Source organism: Solenopsis invicta, chromosome 1, assembly GCF_016802725.1.
Source record: "Solenopsis invicta isolate M01_SB chromosome 1, UNIL_Sinv_3.0, whole genome shotgun sequence".
NCBI classification, from domain to species: Eukaryota; Metazoa; Arthropoda; class Insecta; order Hymenoptera; family Formicidae; genus Solenopsis; species Solenopsis invicta.
In genome coordinates this window covers 5,976,925-6,004,293 of record NC_052664.1, presented here as the reverse complement: position 1 = coordinate 6,004,293, position 27,369 = coordinate 5,976,925, and the positions used below count along the sequence as shown (strand labels likewise).

General features: G+C 30.2%; 1 protein-coding gene across 6 annotated transcripts in view; it reads left to right on the top strand.

Annotated features, from left to right (window-relative positions):
• Positions 1 to 369: 369 nt before the first annotated feature.
• Positions 370 to 27,369, top strand: part of LOC105205743 (histone deacetylase 4) — a 232,228-nt gene continuing 205,228 nt past the window's right edge. For 5 of the 6 annotated variants that reach the window (XM_039448566.1, XM_026139271.2, XM_026139273.2 and 2 more), the window contains exon 1: positions 371 to 891. The gene's annotated coding sequence lies outside the window, so the exon portion shown is untranslated. Of the gene's footprint in view, positions 892 to 27,369 lie in introns of all 6 variants that reach the window. The other variant, XM_039448576.1, reaches the window with a different exon arrangement.

Genomic DNA, 27,369 nt, shown 5'->3' with positions numbered 1-27,369 from the left:
ACTTTAATTTGATTAAAAAAATATATTAACTTATCTAATCTTGGAAATTGATTATGAACATTATCGGCCAGTGAATGTAAAATGACCAACGTATGATCGTAATAAAGCAAAAATTTAGAGTACCCTAGAAAGTTCGTATGGTACTATGTATTACCAGTTCATCTTTACAGTTACGCGAAAACGGAGCCGGCTCGTGGCGCCGGATCCGAATGAGACAATCCTGAAACGCGAGGGAACGCGTGGACGATGTGGACACAATGCTAGATCTCTATAAATACTCGAGCTTGCGACGACGGTTGTGCGGCGGCGCGGACATCGTGCACGAGCGTGAGAAGAGGGGCGAGAGGTGCGAGGTGCAAGTGGTGCGACGCAGCCGCGCGATGCAGTATTCCATAGTATCTCCTTGTGTATCGTGTGGTGCGTGTCTCTTCACTTGATCGCGTTTCGTTCTTGTGTCTGTCGATGCGACCTTCGTCCCACGTATGTAGCAGCACGTCTCCCAAGTGCAGCAACAACGTTGCTCCGCGCGTCGTTCGCCGTCGATGCGACCGCGTACGTTCTCGCATCTCAGTGAGACATTGTGTAAATCGGTATCGTGTTGTGGCCGACGAAAGACAGTCGAGCTCGTCTATCGTACGTGAGATCGGTCGGTGCGAGAAGTCGCTGCGTACGAGAGAGAACGGAGAACGTTAAACGCGACTTGTGTGAGGTGAATTCGAGTATCATCGCGGATCTGTCTCTTTCTCTTTCGTTCTCCCTCCCCCCCCCCTCTCCTCTCTCTCTCTTTCGCTCTCTTTCTCTTTATACATGTGTGTGTATGTGTGTGTTGCTAGCAGCTGAATTTAGCTTAGTGGAGGACTACGGGGATCTGGAACGGACACCACATGAAAGGTAAATGAAGAGAAACTTTCCTTTTTTTGCACGATCGTTCGGGAAGGCGATTGCGGCTGCCAACGCGGCAGCCATATTTCCGCGATTTCGCGAAGAGCGATGTCGCAACGAGCGAAACGGCGACAGGTCGTTGGTGGACGAGAGGCCGTCGCGCGAGGATCGCCTTTGCGCCGCGATAGTGCGCGCGCGCTTCATGCAATCTACGTTTTTCGCGCCGCATCGCATTCCAAAGTACGCGAGTATCTTTCGTTCGATAGATACGGCTGGCAGTGTACGTCGTTGCAAAGGCAGATGGAGCAAAGACAAAATCATACCTCCCAACCTCCCTCCTTCGCGGTGTTGCGCCGCGGCACGCTTTTATTGCTCGCTCTGCGGCATCGAATATTAATGGATCCCATTCCCATCGATGAGAGCGAACTGTAGGACGTTTCTGTTTTGCACGTGCCGCGATAATATGCTTTTTTTTGCGGAGAGACGGACGTCAATGGCTCACTGGAGTGTGGTAAAGGTCCACGACGACGCGACACGATGCGACGATTCACATTCTAATCGATCGATCGATTCTCCAGTTGAATCATTAAAGTTATTAGACGAATTAATTGAGTGGAGTGAAAATCAGTTGCCATACGTAATGAGAAAATTGGAAAGCTATGATTGTTGCACTACATGCGTGTCGGAAGTATAAACACGACGTACACTGGCAAGAATTGGATCACGAGAGGAAGTCGGTAGGAGAGAAAGAGCGAGGTTGCCCTCTTGGGGGAGCAAGAAAACGCTCCGCACGCAGGAAACACCTGTTGTGTGCAACGCCCACGTTCGGGGTTCAGAGTCGATCACTCGCTTACGCGTCGCTGACAGTAGGTGCGTGGCAGTCGATTATTAAGGACGTATCGGCTATATTATCTCAGCAAAAAGTGGCTGAATAAAATCAGACTAATAAAATATTTTTAATAACTATCAGAAAGATTTACATACTCTGCGTATTCGTATTTTTAGTTTTGTTAACGTGACTGTACACACTCAATCCAACTTAAGAAAATAAAAATCGCAAATTTAAATAAAATAAACAAGTTATCAACGAATGATTATAGTACAAAGAATAACACAAACTTGGAAGAAAGTCATCAATACTGACGTAGCCCTCCTAAAGCGACATCCCCGTATTTCTTGGAAACTAAATATATTACTATATTAACACTGATAAAAATATGATTTGCTTAAATTATTAAAGAAATAAAAATACATAATTTATATATTTATGGCTTTTTTCTATATAAACTCTGCTAAAAACGAATTTTTGAAAAGCAAAAATTAAATTTTTACGACTTTTGAAAATTACATAGTTTAAACAATAGTAAGTATATTAGTGATAATATTAGATCATTGTACATGTTTGTAACTTCCCAAAACCGTTTTGTTTATATTTCTCTCGTTCATATTTTTCTCCTAATGCGGTTTGAAATAAAAAATTATTGTGCAACGTAACTGGAACACCTCTTCGTAAGAATAGAAAATAACTACGAAATCTTCAATTATAATGTTGACAAATGTTTCATGAATTTTTTACATTTCCTTTAATATATTAAGATAGCATCGAACGCGGCAAATCCACTAATAAGATGTCAAAAGAATTTGTAAAGTAGACAATTTAGTTCTAATGTTTTTATTTTATAAACGTATACACACACATTTTATGAATTTATTTTATAATTAACTCTTTATAGAGCCGTTTCTGAATTCTGTCATTACTGTTTACTGTACCAGTTTTGGGTCTCATTTTTTCAAACGTTTTTTTTTGGGGGGGGGGGTTATGTTTCGAAAGCAATTATTACAAAATACGAAACAGTTTAGATGAGGAGGGACTAATATAGCATCCATTTTTTATTTTAATGAATAACTTTATTAGAAGAAAGGAGGAACTTATGAAATACCATCTTATTTTTGACAATAACTCGGTAAATATTAACGCGACACAATTCTAATCTACTCTAGTTTATTAGCTGTATAGAGTTCTACCAATCACCTTGTGGGTAGAAATTTGTCGGATATATACATAGAAAAAACATAATTTACAATTTATTAAGGAGGTGAAAAAAAGGATGCATTTGTATTCATAGAATAGCAGGGAGCGTGGAAATACTAACAACTAATGTTATAAAAGCCTCTTTTATTGAACTTTTATTTATAAATGATTTCTAAAATGTTTCAAGCTTTGTAAGATTTCTTATTTTATAATTTTTGCTAAAATCTTATAAAATCTGAAAGAGTTTAAAGTATTTTTTTAAGAAGTTATTGGATGTGTGTGTGCGTGTGAGAAATCTTTTAAGACTTGGAATATATTAAAAATCATATATGAATATGCGTAAAAAAGATACAGTATTTTTAAAAAGTATTTTATATAAAAATTTTAAGAAAACATTTTCCAGGAATAACCAAATCATTTGAAATATCGCGCAATTAAAAATCTATGATGTTGCCGTTTTTTAAAGGTAACTTTCTAGAACCTTATAACTAGTTTTTAATTAATACCTTTATATATATTGTTACTTTTTGTCTACACTGATGATTAGCATATTATAATTTGATTTATTATTTAATCGTCAATTTATTTAATTGATTTGAATATAATGCTAATTATTTAATGCTACACAGTAATCTAATATTTAATTGTATTTCTACAGAATTAAGCACATTACTGTGAAGTATTAATGTGCAGATTGTAACACCGTCAAAAGAAATTTTCACAGTTTATCACATGCTTTAGATTTGTGTGTGTGAAGTTGGCGTATTATTTCGTGGAAACTCTCACGAAATATTGAGAGTTTTGGCTTCATTTACAATAGTTCTATAGTTCTTAATAGATAAAACAAATAGTTCTGACTTTTAAAGCGAAAAAAAGGACAAAGTGAGATACGCAGGTTCACGCAGCGTTTCAGTTTGTCCTGCGTCATTTTCCGGCACAATTCTTTTAGGATTTTAAAATATCTATAGTTTTAGATGAGTTCTAGAAATAGTTCTGGCGTTTAACACAGTTTAATTAATTTTTATTTAAAATTATCGCAAATTAATTGTATTTATAGAATTATCGAGAGTTCCGTGTACAAAAAAATTATTTTTCCTCGATTTCTTAACGTATTAAAGGGCTTTCCGAAGTTTTGGTCGATCCCATTATTCATTAATTAATAAAAAATTGTTATTGTGTGTGGAAGACATATTCGCGTAAATGGATGAGACGCTGGTCTATATTCGAGAGTTCTGTATACCAAAAAATATTTTTTTTACAGTTCTTAACGTATTAAAGCGCCTTCCGAAGAGTTCTGCTTGATTCCATTATTTATTAATTAAAAAAAAATTATTAATTTTTGCCGAAGACGTATATTTGCGTATGTGGGTAAGACGTTGGTCTCTTTTCGTGTACTAAAAAATATTTTTGTGTACTAAAAAATATTTTTTCTACAGTTCTTAACGTATTAAAGTACCTTTCAAAGAGTTCTGGTTGATCCCGTAATTTATTAATTAATAAAAAATTGTTATCGTTTGTGGAAGACGTATATTCGCTTATACGGGTGAGACGCTGGTCTCTTTTCGAGAGTTCTGTCTACAAAAAAAATTTTTCCTCCAACTCTGAACGTATCTAAATTTCCGAAGAGTTCAGGTCGATTTTGTTATTAGTTAGTCAGTAATAAATTGTTATTTAACTCACTTACAGGAATATACGTCTTCCACAGACGATAACAATTTTTTATTAATTAATAAATTACGAGATCGACCAGAACTCTTTGGAAGGGGCTTTAATACATTAAGAACTGTAGTTTACAATAGTTCTATAGTTCCTAATAGATAAAATAAATAGTTTTGGCTTTTAAAGCGAAAAAAACGCATAGGACAAAGTGAGACGCCAGGTTCACGCAGCGTCTCAACTCGTCCTGCGTCATTTTTCAGCACGATTCTATTTCTGTGAAGTTGGCACCCTATTATTGAAAAGAGTTCTGTCAAAAGTTATTAAGACTTTTGTCGTTGAAATTAATATTGAAGAAGTTATCGCGATTTAACGTATCACGTTATGAAGGAACTCTAAAACTCTTTGGGGTGCATTGAGAACTGTAACAAAAATTTCATTTTTTTAATAATGGGGTGCCAACTTCACAGAGGTCACTATTCTTGTAGGGTTTTAAAAGATCTATAGTTCTAGATATTCTTAATATTATTCATTAAATTTGGCATAGCATCTCTCGATAGCTCTTGTTTATTACTTTATTTATATAAGATTTAATTTTATGTAAAAATTTGTTAAAAACTATACATTTTCATATTTTTATTATTTTAATTTTTACAAACCTGTTTTTTTATCTATTGTTATTTAAAATTTTTTTAATCTGTGATTTTTTTATCAATTTTGAAGTTTATGTATTTTATTATTGTAATATAATATTTTTTTTGTATACAATGTATTATTTTGTATACCTGTATTTTATATCTAATTTAGAAAGTAGTCAGGAATATATAATTTTAAGAAATCTAATTTGTTTTATACATTTTACTTTTCAAGGGTTTGTTTTTAATTTTTGTTTTACTTTTTTGTCACTTGATTTTTGTTTATTAATTTTTATAAGATTATTAAGTATACACTTGTAAATTTTTTGTTTCAATTACCAATTAATTTTTTATTTCTTATTTTTTAAGTTTTTAAGTTGTTATAAAAATCCATATAATTTTTTAGCAAGTTTTTAAATAAATTATTTTTATTGTTGCTAATGCATGTAATAAAAAAAATTATGTTTTAAAAATATTGTTAAAAGAACAGATATTATGATAATATGACGATTTACGTTATCTTAAAAGAACAGATATTATGATAATATGACGATTTACGTTATCTATTGTTGAATATAAAAAAATTGGTATTTTTATCCGAATTTGATGAATGAAAAGTATAGTTACACTTATGACGCGACGATTTGTTTCGATCTATTGATCCCGGACGTTGCTTTGCGCGGCGAACGTTATCGTTCAGCGGTCAACGAACGGAAACGATGCGGCATAAGCGCATCGAAAAAGACTTACGCACGAATGTTACATCGCATAAAACGATGGCGACAACAACGATCACGTTTGTCAAATCAAATGTTCACGTGTAGAATTGAAAATAATATTTATATTTTGCCGTTACTATGTAAATGTTTTTTTATATGCGTCCTCACGCACACGAAAGAGTCATTTGACATTCGTTTATAGATACACGATTAATATTTCGATAACTTTATACGGCTGAAAATTCGTAAATAATATTTTGCGTCGTATCTAAATATCGCTGTCATGATACGCGATTTAAATTTACAATTTGTTTATTTCACTTCGTAATATTATTGCAATATAAATTAATCAACGATTTTTATGTATTTGAAAGTGTAATGTGCTCATAATTATATTAACTTTTTATTTTAATTTGTAATAAATTAGACTCTTTTCAATGTCATTATAAACTATGGTTACAGTATCGCAGAAAAAAAAAGAAATCATAGTTTACAACTGAGAAAAGAATTTTATTTTAATTCTAAATGGAATTTTATTTATGAGATGCAAAAAACACTATATAGAACAGGTAAAATATTGAAATTAAATTTGTATGTAATCCGTGTAGTAATACCATTAATTTCATTGCATATAATTTCATATGACCGCAATGGGTTTATATACAACGCAGATTATATTACCGGACCAATTAACGGCGTGTTGAGATAGGCAATTTAATTGAATTAAGCGGATCTGTAAGTGCGCAATATTGAAATCTTTCACAGATTCGATGCGCGCATGTTTGCAATCGATAAACATGTATCAAACGGTGCTCGTAAAACAGTCCGCTTTACTCAAATTGTATTTCTCGAGACATCTTCAAAAAATACTTGTCAAATTAGAGACATAGTTTATAAAATTAGAAATTATTGTAGTTTTATATAATTTTAACAAAAGTACACGCAAAATTAATTTAAACCTTTATATACGTGCATGCGTTTTTTTGAAACATTAAAATTAAGTTTCTTACCATAATTATGCCACTAATCAAGATCTTATCTATTACATATTTATTACATATAAATAAATTTATTCAAAAATACATATTTTTTTTATTTGCATTCGTTGAAATTCGTAATTTCAAGAAAAAAAGTAGATTGGTTGCAGCTATATTATATTATAAGAGAAAATAGTATTCATGGCCTTATTAGATATTATAGCCGTTTGTAACATCTCCGTTATAAAGTAACGAATTTTAATAATTACTTACAGAATTATTTGTTCAGTGTTTATGAAATAATTCTAATGAGTTAATACACAATAGCCGACACTTGTTACAAGACATTTTTATTTTTGAGCATTTTGAAACTTTCAAAGTATATTTTAGCATTTAGTTACACATATTTTATCTTTTTTTTTTTTAATTTGCGCGTATTGTCACACGAATATTTATACTTGAGTACTTTTTTGTTACTTGTTTTTTGGCTGTTCACATTTCGAGTGATTCACAGTTAAACAATTACATAGAATTTCGTTAATGTAGTCTTAACATATTGATGTCTCGACAGGCTTCTTTTTCAAAATTTTTATGTCAATGAAGTTATCTAATAATTGTAGGTCTCCTACCAATCCACAATACATTATATATATGTAGATATATAGATTTTTAATATTGCAATCTATGTGCAGTTTATATGAAAAACTTTTGTGTATGTTATAATTTTTTAAATCTATTTTTTTGGACGAGAGGAGCACACATTATTATTCCTATTTCTTTTTAGCTTTTTTATTGTGCAGTGTCGTCATTTTTATAAATAACGTCCTGAGTAATAAATGTTTCGTAACTTTGTTTCTAGAATGGATCGACGATGACGACACATTGACGAATGTAATCTTTCAAGTTATATAATCTTAATTTAAGGGAATTAAATTTTACCTTAGTCGTATCGCATCTCGCGAGCCATTTCTCGATTTCTACCTTTCTTCGTGGCACATACTGCTATCGATTCATCGTGGCATTTTACAACGTGGAACCTGAAGAAACTTACTTCCGAAGCCGTAGCGTTTCCCACAGAACATGTGTGCGTATATGGAACATACGAGTTATAGAAAGAGAAATACAATTTTTTTTCTTATAAAACACATGATTCGCGTGTCATTTCTTTTACGAATCGAAAATTCATACTCTCCAAGCTCCATTTTGAAATGGCAAATTTAACTGTTTTTGTAATCGTGAACAGTTATCCACGACAAACTTGTTAATTAAATCGATAAATATTGGCGTAGTTCTTAAGAATGTTATACTCTCCACCTAATCAATCCTGAAAGTTATAATGGATTTGATAATTGCAGTCGTTAATCAAATTTTATTTTTCAGAAAAGAACTTGAAATGCCCGAAGAGAAATTTCTTGAAATCTTTAAAAAATATTGGAGTAAATAATTACTATTTGACCCTTTTGAGACTCCAGGTACCCATGTGTACCATCAGTTGATGATATCGTTTTGAAAGGGTTAAGGAAGTTTATCTTAAATTAGAATTTACAAGAATCTCGAAAGATTAACAAATCATAAATTCTTTTTTTTATAAGGAACGTTATCAAAATTTCCTTGTAATTTTGAAATGCCACAGAATCTCAATCTAAATTTTACAGTTCTTTTGAAAGTGACATTTATTTATCGGAACTAAATATTGCACATATTAATATTAATATTAATATTGTGTAAAATGATCTACTTAGATAAGTAGAGAAATAAAAACTAAAATTTGTAGCTTTTTTCTATATAAAAGAAAAATTTATTGTTTTATAAGAACTAAATGGTAGTTTTGGATCTCGAATACAAGAATCTTTATTTTGTTCTTGGAATATTTATGTTGCAGTTTCCACATTGGGAAAAGTTACAAAATCATTATCTAACTCTTGGTTACTCGCGCCTAAAAAGTTTCATAAAAACTCGCGTGGGATGTGCAGCACTTCCGATTTGTAATAATGAGTAATAAAACATTAAAGTCATGAAAAATTAGTCTATTATTTATTACAATTATAAAATTTAACATTTCACGGAACTATTAAGCTCTGTTTAACAAAATGGAATAAAAAATAGTAACACTATGATGTCTCTTTGGAACTATTTTCTTCCTCACATTTTTGACAGATCACAAGCAAGTGGTCATTAAATACATGTCCATGGCGTTTGGCACATTCAGTCTTTGTTTTTCTATCCTTCGATCTTGGACATACGTGACATCTTTTAGTTTTAGAGGATGTAGATTGAGTAGCTCCAGAAGATCTTGCGGCCTTGCATGGGGTGTCGCATACCCCAAACGCACTCTCCCGCTACAATCGCGCGCAACCGAGCTCCGCTCGCGATTGATTCGTAAAGGAAACACGGTCTTACAGCGTTTTTCACTGGAAAAACTAGTGCGCACTGAGTATGCACTCGCTGCTGGCAATTGGACGTTTTGGTTCGCGCGATGACGGTGCCAACGGAAACGCCCAATTACCTGCAGCGAGTGCACACTCAGTGCGCACTAGTTTTCCCAGTGAAAAACGGTATTAGAAAGCTACCGCGAGAGCCGCTGCGGGAAATTCAAAAACAAAAAAAAAAAGAATACAAAGTTGTGAAACCCCGCGCGAGCAACCAAGAGTTAATGCATAGTTAATAAATGTATATGTACCAAATACAAGACCTCGCAGCGTTTAATTATTTTATCCATTTGTATTAAAAGATAATGTACCATATAGGATATAATTCCGATAAAGACAACAGCGGTGATATAATCTTTGGATGTTTACGGCTTTTAATTAGGGAAAAATTTTATTAAAAAATTTTTTGATCTTGTTTTACTACGTAATTGTCATTTATACGCGCGAAGTAATATCATTAAATTACAAATCACTAACATACATTAGTTCTCATCACCAATATATTATAATTTGTTTATGCTTGGTATAAAAAGGATTATATTTATGTATAAAAATTATTTCATATACCGTTTATTCAGAATTTTTTTTTTATTGAACATTGTAAAATTATCACAATTGAAACGTCTTCAAGTTAGTGGAATAAAGTGATCAGAATCAATTAAAATTAATTTTTTATTTGTTGCTTATTTATTACTAAAAAGTTGCTAAAAGAAAAATTTGTTGCTTTGTAAGTTGTTTTTTTTTTTTTAATGATGTTCCGCTTAAGGAAGATTAAATTAACGAAACATTATTATATAATTTTCGAGGGGAAATTTACAGCCGGCATTGGTGTACAAAATTTTGGCAGTAGGCTGAAAAAAGTAAGCAGTGATCTATAATATTGACGGCATTGTCGTCAGTGGTTGGGGAGTAGTGAGCTCACTTCAGAGTTGGTTTTTCGATCATGGAGTTGAGCACAAAATTTTTTTCTTGCATATTCCGAAAGCACATAAATAAGAGAATATTTTAAGCCTATAATCAATTTCATAATTGCTTTCTTTCTGGTAGTTTACTCTTGTACCTGAACGGTGGGGTGCTCACTTCAGGGTCGGTTTTTTGATCAAGGAGTTGAGCACAAAAATCTGGTCTTGCACATTTCGAAAGCACATAAATAGGAGAATATTTTAAGCCTATAATCAGTTTCAGAATTGCTTTCTTTCTGGTACTTTACTCTTGTACCGTTAATGTGTATTCATACTTTTGGGACGATTTTTTGGTCAAAGAGATTGAGTACGAACATTTATTTATATATCGTTGGAAAGCACATAAAAAGCACTTCATTCTAGTGTATTTATTTTTTTATTTTATTAATTATTTATATGAGTTGGTGCTAGTTTAACGTTAAGCTGGCACCCCCACCTTCAATCTCATTTTCCTGCTAAACCGCTCGAACACAAAAATTTCAAATAGGGTACATAATTAGCACATAAAAAGCACTTAATTTTGGCATAAGTGGCGTTTCGATTTTTTGTGGTGGGGGTGCTAACTTAACAGACATTATTATTTTTAGTATTCTATTGTTTGAAGTTAGGTATACCTATGCATAAGACATCACATAATAATATGCAATTACAGTAAAATGTATAGAATTTTTAAAGAAGAATGTTTAAAATTTATTTTGATTACAAACAAATACAATATCAAGGTCATTATTTTGATTATTTTTATTATTATTTTTAGTGTTCCATTGTTTGAAGTTATATGCATAAGACATCACATAATAATGTGCAATTACATTAAAATGTATAGATACAGTTCATAAATAAAATTTTTGGAAGTTTTTTGTATAATTGTGTAGAATACTTCGGGAAAGCTTTAGAATTCTTGTGCAGGCATTGGCGTATGATAATGGGCAGTACGCGGTAGTGTTCATAATTGCATGGCATTGCCTTAATTTTAATATAGGATTGACGGCATTGTAGGCATTGACTAATTGTAAGCATTGTCGGCAGTGTACGAAAATGTCGGCAGTGTTTTACAGCAATGCCAAAAATCGGCATTGATGTACAAAATTTTGGGTTGTAAATTCCCTCTCGATAATTTCATTATTATATACATATATAATAATGAAATTGAACATAAAAATAACATTAAAATTTGTTGCCCATTTGTTATTCACAGAATATACTAGTTTCGATTTTGTTACTCGTGAAATAAATATTAACAAAAGCGGAAAACCTTTCAGCTTGCAAACCGAAAAATAGTAAATTATTAGAATATAATTTATTGGTTGTTCATATTTAATAGATACTAGGGTATTGTCTGAATTTATTTTCAAAATATTCAAGTTTCAAATTTCACTCGAAATTTCAAGTTTAAATCAATAGCTTGCGAAACAAGTGTTAAATAGTAGGAAACCTCAGTTTTCAGTTACTATATGTAGGAAATTTGCCGTCGTGAATTCGTTGGTATAAATTTATGGATGATGCCACGTTCATAGCCACATTTAGATGTCCAAGAATTCAATATCGTTCTGCTCGTGATGAGATGGTGAGAGCGTGCCTTTACATTCACGGCGCTCATTTACACGTATTTGAAACTTGTTTTGTGCCAGATACATATGTGCGAATAAGTATGTGTATTGCATGTTTGTATCGTATGCATGTCCGTAAAGTTGTATGATTGAGGAATATATTATTAGATACCAAAATGGCGATAAAATGTGCAAAATTTTGTACGGGATTGTGAAAATAGCAATGTGTGCGAGTACAAGAAAAATAGGAGTCGTCGTTTATCGAAATATTCCGTTTCTTTTTTCGGCTTCGTTGATTTTCCCTTGCTTTTCTTTTGCCTCGTCGAACAATTACACGAACTTATTGACCGGAGCTTAATTCGGTAGAATACACAAAGGCGAGTGTATAAAGAGATGACTTAAGCGACGCGATGCGACATAATACCAAGTAAATTAAAAAAAGATTGATGGGTTGCGTCGATTACAGCCCTTGTAAAGTTAGCTCTTCCCTCCTCCATTGTTTAAAAAATTAACTTTTTTTTTAGAGATTTTCGATAATTCTAGAGCTCTAAATAGTTTTAAGAAATAGTTTTGTACATTTGAAGCACAAAAATGTGATTTCAAATATGGGAGACTTACTTTACAGCAGTTTGTCACTTTCGAAAAAAATCATTTTTTTACTAGAGTTCTAAACAGATTTCATGTAGTTCTAAAGTTGTTAATACATTTCGCAAATAATTCTGCCCGAGAGGCGAGAAAGTAAAAAAAAAAGTCAGAGTTGAATAAAAAATGACATGAAAATAGTCGTAAGTTCAAAAATATCAGTTTAACGCAACGCAAGTTTTTTATCAAGATTTTTGGAAAAACTGCAGGAGTTATCCAGAACTTATAACAGAATTACAAGAACTGTTCATAAATTTTTTTGCATTTAAAATTTGCAAAATTGGCATCTGCAATCATCTGTAAATTCTATTTAGTTCCCTTCTATGTCCAAAGTAGTATTCTATTGCCTATACATCCTGTTAAAGACCTGATGAACAACTATTGTGTAATCGCCACATTCGTTTTGATTCACGCTTTTTCTAGACCATTAATCGAATGATTATTGCGTATGTTTTTTTAAGAATAAAAAACCTGTTGATTAATATTAATTAAAATGATGTAGTGTAAGATAGCAATATCTATACGAATATCACAAAATAATACAAGTAAGTGACTAATGATTGTTATAATTAACATTGTTTAATTACATATAGATTTTTTAAGCAATCTTTTTTCAGCAAGTTTCAAAGATTTGTTTGCAGAAATATCAACGAGTATTAATTGAATATAAGTTAATCTAAATAATAAACAACTTTCCAATCAGAAACACTGTGGCTCAGAAACATTAGTGGCTCAAGTGAATGATCAGTTCGTTTGTCTTACGTATATTCCGAGGGGTCAACCACTATTAAAGAAAACGTACAGTGATTGCCGTTTCTAACAGTGTTTTATTGCTGTATTGCCATTGTATTACTCTCGTATATTTATAGAAAAATGTGAAATGATTCCCACAAGAGGTTGACCCGTCGGTATATACGAGTACAAGGTATATATTCCAAAATTTTTGTATGTCCTTTTAAGAACATTTTTTTCTTTGGAATATTCTAAAACAAAAATCCTATTACAAAAATGTCGAGACTACAATATAGTTTTTAAATTATTAGAAATCAAAGCTCACATCGCAGAGCTAATATTTTGCGTGCTTATAATGTTAATTATGACAAGAGGTAAAAGTGGTACTAACGAATCAAGCTTGTTTAATTGAGATTTATATATAAATAGAGGCGAAGAGAGTAACATGGCATTTATTTTCATTTTGTTGAATAATTTTGTTAATAACCAATATATTATATTGAAACTTGAACGATTATATTTGTCAAAGTTTTTTTCAACAGATTTTAAACTCAATATAACGAAATATTTAATACTTTTGTTCTAATTAGGGCGTGATTTGTAAAAAATACGACGCATGCATAATCGGTGGAAGAGGAAAAGTGTTAATATAGCTAGCACAAAAATAAATTTAAAAAATTTGGTTTAGTTTAAAAAACAGTATTTTGTTACAAAATTATATATCTTTAATTTTCTATCGTTTAGAATTTTTTTGTATTTAGAAACATTAGAGATATTATTAGAGATTTCATTTTATTCTAAACGTTAAACAACAACGATAAAATAATATCTTTAATGTTTCTAAATATAGCCTTTTAGATAGAATGAAAATTTAGAATGAAAATCGAAGAAATATTTCGATATCATAATTTTTCTGAAAAAACTATATGAACAAAATATTATTATTTAACTTGCATAACTTGAAATATATACAACCAAATAAAAAATTAAATAATAATAAACACTTGAATGTACATACATTCATGTGATAATATATTCAAGTTTAAAAACAATAAGGAAGTATGTGTAATTAAGTACTTAAATGTACCTTAAAAAAATTTCGAAATTCTTAAAAATAATAATTCCTTGATATTGTTAGTTATGTTGTATATTGGCATATTAGCATTACTACAAAACGGCAGGCTACTAAACGAATAATTCCATAAGTAATTGTTAGAATTCTTCACTTAATGATATTTTTATTAAGAAATTGGTTCTCTTTAGATTTTTGATACGATAAACAGATTTTTTGGTTCAATAATTTTTATTTACATTTAAATTGAAAAAAAAAACGACTAACCAGTCGAAAGCGAATCTTAGTGCTTAGGAATAATTTTCTAAGTGAATTTACATATATTTAAAAATTTTCCTGAACTGCGCGCCGCATGTTTGTCGGACTTTAAAATGCTTTTAAGCAGAATCAGAAATGTAATATCACATATTAAATTTTTTATTCGAAGTACACGTACACTTGGCGCCTTTTTTATTTTTTAATAATTTTATTCAAATTTGTAATAATACTTCGAACTTGTATTATTATATATCTGAAAAAGTATATTGCATCGATACCCGAATTCCTCGAAGGTTATTGTTGTTACTTTTTTGTGGTGCTGATTGATTCTCATTCAATGCTTACTCCGTGAACAGCGCGTATTTGACTATGTATCGATTGATTAATAATGTAATATTCAATTTATAATTTGTATGAAATTATGTAATACTTGAAGCTTTGTAGCGCGCGCTTATTTTGGCTAATAATTAAAATTCTCCATTAGTTTAACGTTTGTATTTACTATTTCGGCGAGTTACAAGTGACCAGCACTTCAATTATTTATTTTATTTCAATCGCATATCGATATACACATTCCACGGTGGCTATATTACCGCATAACGCATTAGTTTCCGCTTTTAAAGAAAAATCGATTCAATCACTATGGTTGCAGCTACATCGTAGTGTGTTGGATAAATTAATGAATTAATAATATCTTTTCTTATACACAGTGGATTGGGAACAGGTTGCATAAACTTGTGTGAGCGCACATGTATATCCGTATTTGTATGCGTGGAACGAACTAACCGCGACTTTTCTCTTTGAATATATATTTTCTTTGGTCACCTCAAGGAACACGTCATACGATTCCGCATATACAATCGTCTATAGCTTTTCTACATCATATGCTGTATTTCTCATAGAATTTCCGTGTCTCTGTGTCCGATATCGATAGGATTTTGTAATCATTCGTACGAGAATCATCAATTCTGTAACGCATTATTGATCGTACATTATAGAACGTATGAATTTTTCTTCCGGTTTTAGTTGATAAGAAAATAATCTATTTTGTTGACTATAGAGCTCGACTGTGCTCATATCGTGCTGTCTCATATCGTGCTGTCTGTATATTATTTAGTAAATACAAATACATACGAGAAAAATTCTCTAATAGAACATTAATTTAATTTAAATATATAGATATAGAGGAAAGTCACCAGTATTAGCCACTTTGTATTGGACTAATATTTTTTAAACAAAAGCTAAAAATAAAACTTTAGAAATATAAATATAAACTAGAAAGTGTTTTTAGATGGTATAGCAGTTTTTATAATACCGTTTTGTATTTTGTAATAATTAGTTTTCGCAACATAATCCAAAAAAAGCTTCTAAAAAATTATGCCCTAAAAACTGATACTTTAGACAAAATTTAAACACAGTTCTGTAAAGGAGGAATTAAATTGCTATAAATTAAATTGATAAACTAATAAAGGGAACTCTTATTTTTTGATACTAATTTTTTTGGTGTTTCTTGAGACAAAGAAGATATATGTGTCACATCGTTTATCAACATACGGCTTTGTTTTTGAATTATAAATTTTTAAAAATTTGAAAATTTGAACAATTGCTCCGGCGAATCGAGTTCGCATTTATAGTTTTGTATTTTTTTTTTTTTTTAATAAGTATGTGTTTTGTAATTTTTTATCCCATTTAAACGCTATACAACTATATAATAAATATTGGCTATATTACAATACATATCTACAAACCTTCGAAAATTAAAATAGTCCTATAAAATTAAAAACTACCCAAATCTGATTCAACATCAAAATCTATTTGCAAATAATTTTGTCATATTTTTTTATTTAACGATTATTTATGTTGAGCTATGGCTCGGATGATACATCCCATAAAAACACGGAAAACAGAAATTTACGACATTGCACATCGAATAAATGATATACCACACGCACATTTGTTATTTCTGATTTCTTGCGGAAAACATGTTTGGTTCACATTTGTAAAAACATGCCTTTTCGGAATTAATTTCGACGCGTGCACATTTAATCATGTCTTTGAAAACGTTTGATGAGAACTGTAAATATGATATCATTTATTCGACATTGTCGCAAATTGTCGCAAATTTCTATCTCTTCCGTGCTTTTACGGGATGTATCATCCGTGCTATTGCGCCACACAAAAAATCAATAAATAAATATGGTACAAAACTATTTGTAAACAGATTTCAGTGTTGGGTCACTGTATCACTGTAAATTTAGATTTGTAATTTTATAAGGTTATTTTAACTTTTGAAGATTTGTAGGTATGTATAGTAATATAGGCAATTTATATTATATTTGTCATATCAATACATTATAGCGTTTAAATAAAATAAAAAAATTATGAAACACGTTAAAAAAAAGAAATTGTCGAACTGCAAATGCGATTTTGATTCGCCGGAGTAATTGTTCAATTTTTCTAATTTTTAAAAATGTATAACTCGAAAATAAAGCTGTATGTCAATAAATGTAGGGACATGTGTATCATTTTTTTTTGCCTCAAGAATCACTAAAAATCTTGGCATAGAAAAATAAGGGTATCAATTTTGGGGTTTTTTTTGTAAGCAAAAAGATATATTTTTATATATTGAACAACAAAGTTTATAAAATTAGAACGCTAGAATTGATCCATACTATGTATTTTTTAATCTTATTAGTGTATCTGTTACGTTCAACGCTGTTTTTCCTAGTTAAAGTATTAAAGAAAATGTGAAAAAATTCATGAAACATTTATCAATATTGTAGTTGAATATTTCGTAGTTATTGTCTATTTTCATGGAGAGAAAGAGAAAGAAGGGGGAATGTACTGATTTTCGCCGCGTAGCAATTTTATGTTCTAAACTGCACTACGAGGAAAATTTGAAAGAAAATATAAACAAAACAGTTTTAGGAAATTACATACATATAAAATGATTTAATATTATTGATAATATACTCACTATTGTTTAAATTAGGCAATTTACAAAAGAAAAATTTATTTGTTTGTCAAATTTGTTTTTTTCAGCAGATTTTATATAGAAAAAAGTTATAAATGTATGAACTATGGATTTTTATTTTTTGTATTATCTTAGCAAATCGTATTCTTATCAGTATTAATACAGTGCAATGCTATTTTCTGAGAAATAAAGGAGTACCTTTTAGAAGATCCATACTAGTATTGCCCCTCTAATAATCGTAATAAATTATAAAATCAGATACAGATTTATTTTTAATTGTATTTATTGATACTTTATAATATTTTATGAAAATAATGTTTTATATGAGAGTTATATAATGTTTGTCGACATTTTCATTACTAGTTTATATCAAGATGTGTAAAAAGTGCATTTAATTTTTAGATAATATATGGAACATTATTTTACAAATCTTACCCTCCCTTACTCTCACTCGTGTGCGATTAAAATTTCGCACGTTGCATACGCTGGTACATACAGTACGTGCTGTACGCGCCTGTACTTCGCCTAAACTTTGTTGGTGGGGGAATATGACGCTGCAGAGGCGCTGTTATTTTAATAGCTACGTTGGCGCGAAATATTCACATTGCACGATTGATCCCGTCCTGTTTGGTGAAGGTGCTAAAGTTGGAAGTAATTTTTATAATTCTTATATTTTATTTTATCAATATATTTGCACGATATTGGTAGTTTTTAACTTATTATATTAATAAAAGTATTTGATTTTTATTTTATTATGTTTTTTTTATAGAAATGTAGTATCATACGTGTATATATAAAACTTGGCATGGAAATTATAAAATTATATTGTATAATTTAACTCTTCCCTGTCTGATGGCACAATATACATACCATATCTTTAAAAATTTATATCTTCCAGAAAAATGAAGATAGCACCTTTTTTCTGGATTTATTTGAAAGGTAAAGAATAAGACTCTTCATAAAAAAATTTAACCTTTCTTAGGAATTTTTCCTCCTTATATTTTGTCAAAAATTTATAAAATAAAATGAACGTGAAAAATGCATATATTTTCTATAAAAATCAAGATAACGAGTTATTTCTTATTTTCAAGGTTAACGTAAAAGCTGTTTATCAAACAATCGTTATTTATTTTCTAAATGGCGGATCCAATATGGCGAACCAAAATGTAAAATTTTCGAGATTTGGATAAACTCATACTCCAAGGGTTTTGGAGTCACTGATTATGAATCTGTAATCGAACTTAGAAAATTTAATATGGCGGACAAAAAATTTATTGGATTTAAAAATGATATTTTGGTCCGCTATATTAAATCCGCTATTTTGAATTTAAAATTTTGTTACAAATACATAATCAGTGACTCTAAAAGCCTCTAGTAAGTCATGAATTAGATGCTAATTATTCCTAGAGGAAACTATAGGCACTAATGAATTAAATATATAAATATAAAGATATAATTTTTATTTTTTAACAGTTAATTTGTATTAAAATTCATTAAAATCACAGAACTGAAGCTATATTTATTGAAAATCCCGTATATCCGCTTATTTTATATTATAAAAATAAACATTTATATGTTGTAAAATTAATATTAAATTATTAATTCAAACCAATGGAACCTTGTTTAAATAAAAATATGATCTTTTAACTTTAACTTTTTTTTTAATCAATTTCTTATGATAATTTTTAAGAAAGTTATAATTTTTCAAAAATTACTCTGCATTTGCCGTGACTTTGTTCTTAATATTTACCATTTTACATAACTTCCAAAATTACATCGTTCTATCAATTATTATTATTGCGATTTTGTTTTTTAATCGTATACTAGAATGTTGAAACTGAATAAAATTGCGATTGAAAACCATCTTATTACAGTGTAATCCTTTAATAGTAAAATACGAATGATCTTATGATGAGGAGTGAAGAACAATCATTTTTAAATACAATGTAATATTGACATTAGTTCACATCACAGATGTGGCTCGTCTCAAGCCTTTAAGAGTAATTATCTACGTAGAAAGTGCAACTATTCAGTTTGATTCAACATCTATGTTTATTGTTTTGCATCGTTTAAATGTTGGGGAAAGACGTGGGTTATTGGACATTATATTTGTTTTTTAGAAATAATTAGAAAAATATGTAATGTAACATATAACTATTTACGAGTATAACTATTTACGAGAAATTTATCATCAAATAATTGAGACCTGTTATACAATAGTTTGAAATTTGTCAGATAAGCGGTGTGAATCAAACTAATAAAATGTAAAAAGAGAGACAGAAATTATCTTTTGGATACCTCGCAACTTGTATCGCCAGATAAAAACAAAGATAAAAACATTTCTTAAGATGTATAGAAATACTATAAAATATTTCTGTAAAAATTATTTATTAGAGATTTAAAACAATATCTTGTGCAATGTATCCTTATAAATCTCTAATTAATATTAGTATCCAATATCTCACTCTTTATTCGAGAATTTTAACTTTTTTTCTTGTTTTTTTTCTTTGTTTATCCTTGGATATCCGTCTTCCATGAAGATTGTACCATAATTTTTTTTCTTGTTTTAATAAAGAATTAAAGCAAGAAAAAAAGTTAAAGTTATCAAATAAAGAGTGAGACATTGGATACCATTAATTAGAGATTTATAAGGATACATTGCACAAGGTATTGTTTTAAATCTTTAATAAGTAATAATTTTTATAAAAATATTTTGTAGTATTTCTATGTATCTTAAGAAATGCCTTTATCTTTGTTTTGATCTGGCGGTACAAATTGCAAGGTATCCAAAAGATAATTTCTGTCTCTCTTTTTACATCCTCACTCTTATATGTCGGATAGAAAAACATTATGTGTATGTAACAAAATTTAATTCTGTTATTTTATTTGAAAGATATTCAAGACAGATTAAAGTTACTTTATAAGCTAGATTAAAAATTTTAGAATTATATTATAAAATTATAATATGATATTATAAAATTAATACTCAACACATTTCTAAATCTTACGTAAAAAATATACATCTGTAAAACTTCCTACTGCCTCTGAAAATGAATTTTTCTAGCAGCAAACACTGGCCGCGTTCAACAAACTTAACATGTTGAGGTATTCTTTTAGATCATCTAATTAAATCTTTAGATCTAGAAGAATACACCAATAACAGCAAACGCTCACTCAATTATTGAGTCTGCTGAACGCGCCCAATAATCTTCATCATATTAAGTTTGTTCACATCGCAAGTTCCAAGAGCACTTGGATCACTTTTATCACCAATCACAGCATTAGTTCTCACGTATTTGAGCACGTTGGAGTGAGTAGAAGTATGTTAGAGCATGCGACGCGAACAAACCTATTATGATGTTTAAAGCCTGCCGCAGACGATACGTTTTTCCTTACTAGATTTTTAACTGAATTTGCTTGCTTGCTACTGTACGGGCAGCAGTACTGGCAATGCTACTGGCCGTGGCTTCAAGGGTGCTAGTTTTAGTGCAGGTTGAACAACTGGAATTTGTGTGATAGAATAAATATGGGTGAGATGGATGAGATAAATGAGAGTATTGCAACAGTGGTACATTGTCGTAAAATTGTTATTTCATTATTTTTAATTATTAAAAAAATCGCGAAGTGAATCCACTTTTGTACTTTGATGTAAAGACATTTCAATTGTATAACCTGGTATAATCCAGTATAACCTATACAGACTGCGTCTTGATTGGCTCTTGCAATAAACCAGTACAAAATCACGCAAGAAAAATAGCACCTGATTTATTACGAAAATCCAGTAGACGAGCCAGTAGCAGGGAGTAGGCTACACATTTTCAGTACATCAATCAGTAAGACTGCCAGTATAGGAGCACGTAAGCAATCTAGTAAGGAAAAACGTATCGTCTGCGGCAGGCTTAAGATTATAGAGTTAATTTTGTTCAACCAGATTTGCAAAATGTAATGCACAGTAGAAAAAATAAAATACCTAGAAGTCAGAATCTGACCATTGTTTAAACCTCTGTTAATTGGCTCAAGCTAGCATAATATGCCCACATAATAACAGCACGAATCAAAATATATGTTAGAGTGCTTAATATACATCTGTTTTATCCTACGTAAAAAATGCAAAAGTGCAAGTTGTACATTTATCCCTATCACTTATATAAACTATTTTGCATGCATAACCAAACACTTCTAGAGATTCTAGAGATGATTAGAGTTCTTATAATAATAGCATATTTGATTTGCTGACTTGATCCAACTTCGAGTCTGTTCTTTTTAGCTACAAAAGAAGAGACAAATTGTGCAAAAAATGCAGCTGAAAATAACAGACATTGACTCGGAGTCGGGTTGAAGCAGCAAATTAAATACGCTATAAAAATTAAGGTAAACACTGATTTTATGTTTAGATTGGTATTACTGTAAACGATGTAAAAAATAGAAATATATATCAATGTTATTAATTAAGTAATAACTTTCTCACACACACACACACACACACACACACACACACACACACACGCACGCACGCACGAGTTAACTCTTTACTAGACCCTTCATGACTGAAGATTGTGGTTTCCATTCGATGCATGCATGCTTGGTAACTCTTAGCAACGGCACTTTTGGTGATATGTTATTGCTTTCTGAGAGATGGTAATCAATTAAGAATTTAATATGTTCTGGATGAATTTGAACTTGGACCTTTAACACAGTGCAGATGCGCAACTTTTTACACCACGATCATTACAATTAAATAATATATTAGTTAATTTAAATATGCATATATAATGTTGTTAAAAATATACAAAATGTAAGACTAAAAAGCATATAAACTGTATAACACTATTGTGATAACTATTGTTTTTTTTTTGTTGAATGTTATGTTTAAAATTTACCTGCTTGTTACATATGGCAGATTTAGACAATCAATCAAAAATTATCTTTTTTGTTATAGTAACTCTAGAGAAGATATCAAGGTATCTAATTCGGATTCATTACTCCTATTGCATAGAAGTAGTGAATTCAAGGATTCACTACTCCTATGCAATAATCTCTTTCTTTCCTCTATCAATTTGCACACATATCAAGATTTATTAGAATGAGGTAATTAGAATGATACAGTGGTTTAACATGGTGGTATAACATGGTTCAAATTAAGAAAGGCCGATAGACGGTCAAGCAAGATTAATTTCAGCATTACTGAAATTAATGTTGAATGATTTTTATTGGAATGTTTTTTTAATTTGGATTACTGTCATCTTATTTATTTGGTTTATAATTTTTTAAAGAAAAAGGAAATATACAGTTATGTAGATAATAGATTTATAATCTCTAATAATATTTCTGTAATATTTTTTTTCTTATTTTTTCATGAAATTTCTTATTTACGGTAGATTTGGTTGATTTGTAACCATCTGTATCTTTATTATACTAGTCGCCAACGCGCCTTAATCTTCTTCTTTGGCGCGCCAAAACATCATTATAATCGCCTTTAGTATTCTCAGGAAGTTTTTGCGCAAGTTTTCGCGTAAAGATGGTTAAGTTGGAGACAAGCTTAACAGACCGCTAATGATACAGGTTCTTTACCTTGGCAAAAAGAGTATTCATAAAATAGTTTCTACTAAAAGAAGAAAGATCCTATTGAACTATTGATGGTTTATATTGATAACTTTGGATACAATCAATAAATTTGTATAATATTTTTTTTCTTACAAGATAAACATTCACGTTTTGTTAATATTTTTTATACTAAATAAGATTATTACCTTAAGTTATAAAATATAAATTTAAAATTATTAATAAATCTTTGTATATTTGCGTTTGTTTGTGCATGCGTATATTACTCTATGGGCTATTTCAGTAGATAGATAAAGTCACCGAAATTGACATAAATTTCTTAATGTATAATTTTCCCTTTGGAAACTACACATTGCATTAAACATTTTATCAGATTATTATATTAGTATTGATATAGATTAAAATGTCAATCAGAATTGTAATAGATAACTTGTAATAGATAGAGATAGCTTTCTTGTCTCTTCGTGCACTGTTTTACCGACAATCGTGTTTTTTGTCACGTATTTCTTGTCTTTTCTGAAGTTTGTCAAATTTTATCTCAGACAACAAAGACAAAGAAACATGTTGATTAGATTAAATACGACCATTTTATCGTGGCGAACATAGTCTAATAAAGAATATGTTTGATAAAGAAAATGAAGGTGAGATACAAGTAGACGAAGCTTTTGGCGAATTGTTTGCAAATTTTGTGCAGAAAAATCCTTGCCTTTTGTGCATGATGATGTTTCTTAGCGTGTGACAAAAATACAAAAAGCAAGGAAACAAAAAGCAGAAAGCACAAGACAAAACGCAAAGAGCACATTGTAAATCAGGCTTCAGTTTCGCTGAAAACTTGATTGCATATCTTTGCTTAAAATTTCGAGTCCCCATTTTCGTGACACACGCGCACAAAAATCTGCTTCTCAAAACCTACACCAAAATTAGCGTGGTGACGTGATCAGGTTGAAATTTATATTGAACGTCTATGAGGAATTAAATTAAATGTCACGTGAGCGTCGAACCCGCAGTGTTGCTAAATTGTGCGGTACGCAGTCAGTCTTATTAAATAATAATGAGTATATTATAGATAACGTTAGATCATTTTACATGGTATATATATTATATGTGTTTGAAATTGGCACCTCAACTTTCTGGACCGTAAATTTTTATAGTAATTTTACAGTTCTTAATGGTTTATATCAATAGTTCCGCCGAAATAAAAAAATCGCATTTTGGAAAAATAAGATTTACTTTTTATGGTACCTCAAATTTCTAAAAAATTGATTTTTACTACAGATTCCCCTAATTCTCTAAGACTTTTATAGTTTCTGATAAATTTTAGAAATAGTTTTGGCCTTTAACTATTTTTTTATAATTTTTAAACTCACGCGTTGGCATCACGCAAGAGTAAAATACCATCTTAACGTGAATTTGGGACGACTTCTTGGCATTTTTTGACACTTCTGTAATAGTTCTGCAGCTTTTTGTGGATTTCGTCAAGAGTTTCGCCATTCATCTTTTTTTCGATAGTTTTAGTCTTGTGGTGATATATTTGTGATTATAATTGCATAGTTAAAAAATTATAGTTTGCTGGTTTATTTTTACAGTTATACTATAGTATTAGTAATAAATTTACATACATAGTTTTACCAAATATGAAAAACATGTTAGTATAAATTATGGTAATTACAACTATAACATAGTAAAATATCAAAATATATATAGAGAATAAAATAACTATTTTTATATAGTTAATGCAGTTTTAATTGTAATGAATTTTTTGACATTTGCTTACTATTTACTTGCTAATACTAATTAAAATGAAAGTAAAAGAAAATGTATTGAAGTAATTATTTTTAACTGTATGTATGACTACACATTTAACTACATTTCTAACTACAAATTTATTATATTGTATTGTAAAAACTAAAAGATCTATTAAGCAAATTATTTTGATGAAAGTCAGCAGAATTTCTAATTATTATGATTAAATAGTTTGATATACAATCAGAATATTTAGAATAGATAGAATAGATAGAATAATTGTCATATAAAGATCTAGTTAAAACTTTCTGGTTGAATGTATAAAATTTCTAATATAACGTAATAGAGAGTACGCAGCACCGGATGCAGTGATGTTCCATTTCTCTAAGAAAAAAAATATAATGGAATAAAAGACAGAGCATTATGAGAGTTTTGCGATGTTTTAGTAAAAAATAATTTTTTTTTTTTTTGTTAACTCTTTTGGGATGATATAATAAAAGCAAAAATGTATTCTGATAATTTTTAGTTTTGTACTAATAATTATAAATATATAATATAAACGGTCTCAACCAAACCAACATAGTAAAATTTTGTAATAAAACTTGTTAATTGAAACTTGCTGTAATTAAATTAACTTTTTACACTTACAATAATGAAATCATATAAACATAGTAGATGTAATTGTACATAAAAGATTTTTTCAATTTTTTATATGTACCTAATATTTTCCCAAATTTTTTAAGGCTTTTAAAAAAATGTAAATAATCGGGAAATAATACTGTTTTGTTTTTTGCTTTGTTATTTATAATAGTTGTATTGAAATTATTGAGATATGAATTTTCGTTAAGATGAATTTATAGCTAATAAAATGACATCGAATAAGCAGCGAGTAAAAGAGAGAAGGCTTCTCCATGGGGTCGAAAAGGATTTTACGATAAAAGAGAAGAAAAGGAAATGCTGAATGACGTCATGGCAGTCATTCGCGCCACTTAGGCGAAGTCAAGGGATCAATTTACGACGTGAATGGTCAACTACTTGTCTCTCCCGAACATTCCATCTTCCAACCTCGAAACTCTTTTCCGCTTTCGTTCACCTATCACTCTCTGAAACGATAACAATCAAACAATGCTATCTTAGCGATAACATAAGAAATTGCATAACATGTTGAGTACTGTATTAAGTATAATAATAAGAGCAGATTTAGCGAATAAGTTTTTTTTTCGCATTTTATTGCAATATAACCTCTCTTATATAGGCTCATAGATTAATCACAAAGTAACATTAGGTTAGTTATTTTATTCGTCATGAAGTAATATTGTACAATTCCTTTAGTTAACTTTTCACTTGTTACGCTTTCTTGGTACTCATAGCTTGTATATATGGATGAGTGTGTCACATTGTGTGATACTATTTTACCTACCTTAAAATGTTCGAAAAGATCTAAAACACTCATGGAACATCCATTAACATTGCGGTTTACGATTTCATAATATTATATGGATAAGGATTGTTTAGTAAATTTTTTAATGAACTTTGAACATTAATAAAGGAAAAAGCTAGGAGTTGTTATTTTATGTTCCAAATCCACTTTTACAGGCAGAACGTTAAAAGTATATAATTAAAAAGAAATACACACATACATATAAGACATTAAAATAAAGAGAAAGTATTAACAAGTAAATATTATATATTTGTAAAATATATACTTTATTAACATGAAGTCTAAGTTGTATTTAACAATTATAATAATCAACGAATATTGTATTTACTTCATTAAACGGTGCAGGCATTTATACAATTACTGAAATTAGTAAGAGAAATTTAAATATTATACGCACACGCACGCACGCACACGCACGCACGCACGCACGCACGCACGCACGCACACACACACACACACACACACACACACGCGCGCGCGCGCGCGCGTGTGTGCAATAGAAAACCGAAGATGTGTGTTTCTAGTTCGCTGGATATTTATTTTGGTGAAACAACAGAAATAAAAATCGACGAAAAAGTAAAACAATAATATTGAGATTAGAACTGACGGCATTCTTCGCTTAATTATGTTAAGGAAAAACTTTATTGCGATCTTGCAACAGGTAACAGCAATGACGCGACTACACTGTAAAAAGTTCCTCAGGCGGAGAAGACGTTAACTTAGTCCTCTTATTGTTTGTATCTATTATACGGTCATTGATCTTCTCTTTCGTGAGTGTGTGAAATTATCTTATTCTTTTGCACCACATGTTTTGCTTGAAGTTCTGTTTTTATCTGCAATAGTTCCTGATAATTTGTAGCAATAGTTCCACCGAATTAAATAGAACAATGAATTTTTAAAAATATAAGATGCCAATTTCTCATGACATTTAAATTTTGAAAAAATTGATTTTTACTATAAAATTCTATAATTCTCAAAAAGTTTTATAGTTTTGGTTAGATTTTAAAAGTAATTTTGGCATTTAACCATTTTTAAATTTATGCACGATCTCATTATAAGAGTAAAGTATAAGTCACATTATAGCAAATTCTAGCTGACTTTTT